Source organism: Bidens hawaiensis, unplaced genomic scaffold (genome assembly GCF_021521415.1).
Source record: "Bidens hawaiensis isolate Kalapana, Puna unplaced genomic scaffold, B.hawaiensis_p1.1 tig00001236_1, whole genome shotgun sequence".
In the NCBI taxonomy this organism is placed as follows: domain Eukaryota; kingdom Viridiplantae; phylum Streptophyta; class Magnoliopsida; order Asterales; family Asteraceae; genus Bidens; species Bidens hawaiensis.
In genome coordinates, this window is record NW_027491070.1 from 3,838,015 (window position 1) to 3,842,019 (window position 4,005).

At 32.5% G+C, this 4,005-nt stretch overlaps 1 pseudogene across 1 annotated transcript; it reads left to right on the plus strand.

Moving 5' to 3' along the window:
• Nucleotides 1–1,265: 1,265 nt before the first annotated feature.
• On the plus strand, nt 1,266–4,005 carry LOC143567920 (meiotic nuclear division protein 1 homolog; annotated as a pseudogene). Its single transcript, XR_013141491.1, has 9 exons — nt 1,266–1,358; nt 1,951–2,067; nt 2,140–2,178; nt 2,270–2,377; nt 2,492–2,554; nt 2,634–2,685; nt 2,890–2,934; nt 3,218–3,297; nt 3,826–4,005. The product of XR_013141491.1 is annotated as a meiotic nuclear division protein 1 homolog (transcript).

Here is a 4,005-nt window from a genome sequence, read left to right on the forward strand (position 1 = left end):
ACGATGGTATGTACATCTAACAAACTCACGCTGGTTTAATATTCTATAGTTCATAGCCAATCTATTATCTATTGAAGATTAATCGTTTTTAGGTTAGATTTGTGCAAACGAAAACAATCTATTGGTTTCGTTTCGAGTTTTCCAAATCGCGATGGAATCAGTAGTTAAATTAAGTTTCCGAAGAACATCATAATTGCTTTGATAGGGTTTCATACACCAACACGCATTTTAGGTGTAAAAAGTTGTTCATATTTTCGATTAATATGTTGCTTAGGTAGTTTCGAATCTAGATATGTGAAATGCGGTGTTAATTTAACATAACATCACATTGATTGTGATTGATTGTTTCGTTCCGTTTCGTCGCCTAGCTTTGCTTCAATCGAGAACTTGCCCAAATTCTATTGGTTAGTTTGTGTGCCTTAATTTTGTTTGATTTTATTTTGTTTCACTGAACATGATGAAACTGGAGGTATGACTTTAGAAGGTTTACAGGAATAAGCAGATGCCGTTGGGTGAATATTTGTTAATAAGTATTTAGAGAAATTGTGTTTGAACATATTGTAGTCTCCGAGTGTTGCTCTGTAGCTTCTTTCGACTGAAAGTTAAGCTATAGTTAAATGGTTTAATCTGGTGAGGGAAAGCAGAAGCCAGAAAGGCTATGTTGAATACAGTAGCCACAGAGCAACATTGTGAATGTACTGTGCAGTTAATCTGTTCTGGTAATTGTTTTGCTAGCGTTTCATATACGAACACGCATTTTAGGTGTTAAAAGTTGTTCATATTTTCGATTATATTTGTTGATGAGGTAGTTTTGAATCTAGATATGTGAAATGCGACGTCGATTCGTTTCGTGTCCTAGAGTTGCTTCAATTGAGAACTAGAAGAAATCTATTGGTTAATATGTGTGCCCTAGTTTTGTTTGATTTTAGAAGGTTTACGGGAATAAGCAGATGTTGTTGGGTGAGTATATGTCAATAAGTTTGAGAAATTGTGATTGGACATATTATAGTGTCCGAGTGTTGCTCTGTAGCTTCTTTAGACTAAAAATTAAGCTATAATCAAATGGTTTAATCTGTTAAACCAAAGCACAAAAGCTATGTTGAATACAGTAGCCACAGAGTTCGATTGACTTGTTTCTCAGATGTGTGTGGCTGCAAATTGTTTATATTGTTTGTGGATCTTATAACTACATTGATTATGATGTTGCTGCTCAAATCGCTTCTACTATTACTAAGCATATCTTATTTTTATTTACTACTGTTTTCATGTTGGCATAGTCCAAGAAAAGAGGTTTGTCACTGGAAGAGAAGCGGGAGAAGATGCTTCAAATCTTTTATGACTCTCAAGACTTTTACCTGGTGAGTATAGAATACCATTTTCATTTACAGTTTCTATTTAAAATACATAATTACTACTATTATTATCTGCTAATTTGTGCCCCTGAATTGCATCAGTATTTTTATTTTGTATGGTACACATTTCATTGACCGAAATGTTAGATCACGAGCATTTTGTTGTTTGGTTTGTTACAATTTTTGGTATTCTTTGAGGCATTTACTAGTGTCTGTGGATGTAATAATAGAATTGTAATAATAGAATTATTTTCACCACCCTCTTGTCTCACATACATTCTAGCACATGTCTTAGCTTATGAAAGAAGCTGATAAATGTTCATTTTCAAGCAGTTGGATCATGTAGAAATTATGGGTGTTACTCTCACTTGCATATCTGAATTTTTAAAATTACAAATATCTTGTTGTGAGTGTTAGCATAAGTTGGATGCAGAGTAAGGCCTTATGTATTATAGGTTTGGGATTCATTGATTTACTCTTTTGTTATCAAATGATTCAATAAAGGTCTTATATTGCAATGTTCAATTTGTCTCAAATTTAAGGCTGGCTGTTATGTTTGAAACTTATATTCATGCATGCATTTTTGTACAAATGTCAGCTCAAGGAACTTGAAAAGTTGGGTCCCAAAAAGGGTGTCATCAGTCAATCTGTCAAAGATGTTATCCAAAGTCTAGTGGATGATGACTTGGTCTCTAAAGACAAGATCGGCACCTCGGTAAGACAGAATTTCTGTTTCTGTTTCTCAGTATAAGAGTTCATAAATCTATATTAATCTCAAAATTTTCAGATATACTTTTGGAGTCTTCCTAGTTGTGCTGGGAATCAGGTAAAGTAATCTTTTACATCAGAATTAAATCACATATAAATAAATATTGTTTCTCTTTTTTATGTCTTATACATGCATTTTCATTTGACAGCTAAGAAATGTTACAAAGAAACTTGAGTCAGAGCTTGAAAGCAGCAAGAAGCGGCATGTAGAGCTTGTGGAGCAATGCGGGTCTCTAAAGAAAGGACGAGAGGATTCAGTAAGTTGGTGACTTAACTTTTTTTTTATTATTATTAAATTATTCACTAACCCTGAATAACTTAAGATATATAATTATTTTGACTAATACTCTTTTAACTTCAATGTTTAACAGGATGCACGAGAAGAGGCTTTGAGTGAGCTGAAAGACATTGAACAAAAGTATAACGAACTGAAAGTAGGTTCACATTCATTCTCTCTCGCTATATAGTATATAACTTAAAGAATCTGACCATTGTAACTAATCTTAATTTCAGAAAGAAATGGGACAATATGCAGACAATGATCCAGCTACAGTTGAAGCAATGAGTAATGAACTAAGTGTCTTCTTTTTCTTCTTTTTCTTCATTATACTTTTTGGTTAATTACACCAAAATGTATTTTCTTTGGTGTAAATAACCCAAAATTTATTTTTTCATAATCTAGTAGAACACATTTCTTTTGAGTATTTGAATTCATATATTTACTAGCTTGTAAACAAACACATGCTGAAATATTTGTTATTGATTTCAGAGGAAGCTATTATGGTTGCCCATGAAGCGTCTAACAGATGGACAGGTTTGACCTCCTTCACATTAAGGTGGTGTTTGGTTTGCACTTAGGAATCACTAAATGTATGAGTTTGATAACAAGGCGTGTAATGGATATGGGTGTAGATTTCTAAACACAACCGTTAAGACGAGTATGGAGGATACCCAATTTATATATGGGCATCAACTCCATAGCATTAAACAAAACGTACTTTTTTAACACTATCAAGCCAGTACCCTCAAACCAAACACCACCCAAGTTATAGTTTTACACTGGGTATTCTTAACTGTGCCATTGATATATTCTGCAGACAATATTTTCACATTGCGCCAGTGGTGTTCTAACAATTTTCCTCAGGCCAAAGAGCAGCTTGAACACTTGTACAATGAGGTAAATTTTAATTTCTTAAAAAAATTTACTTTATTTCTGATAATTAGTATGCCAAATATGATTACAAGGATTATTATATTTTGATAATAGATTAGTTTTAATAATATATTCCAAATATGATTACAAAGATTAGTTTTTTAAGAATATTAATTTAGGAGGCCTTATGCGTTAAATATAAACTTCGAATGACTTTCTATTCTTAATCTGTTTCCTTTTAAACTATTTTTTTTTTAATTTACCAGTTTCTTAAGAGAAACCGTGTCACTATGATTTTGGCTCTGAAGTGCTAATGCGTTAAATATAAACTTCGAATGACTGTATTCTTAATCTGTTTCCTTTTAAACTATATTTTTTTTATTTGACCAGTTTCTTAAGAGAAATCGTGTCACTATGATTTTGGCTCTGAAGTGCTATTTCTTACTCAAAACTTCTTAACTTGATTTTAATTTTTTAAAAGAACAATTAACTATGAGTTTCCGAGAAATATATGTTCTCTAACTTGGTTCATGGTTAACATTTGATTTTCAGGTGGGAATAACAGAAGATTTTGACTATATAGAGTTACCAGCAGTGACACCTCTCAAGCAAGTTGACGAAAAGACACCATAAGCTTACATGATAAGTACACAACTACTCTAGTATCCTAGTATCATTTACATAAGTTGTTTTATATGTAGCGGGTTCTTGAACTGTCATTACTATAGACAT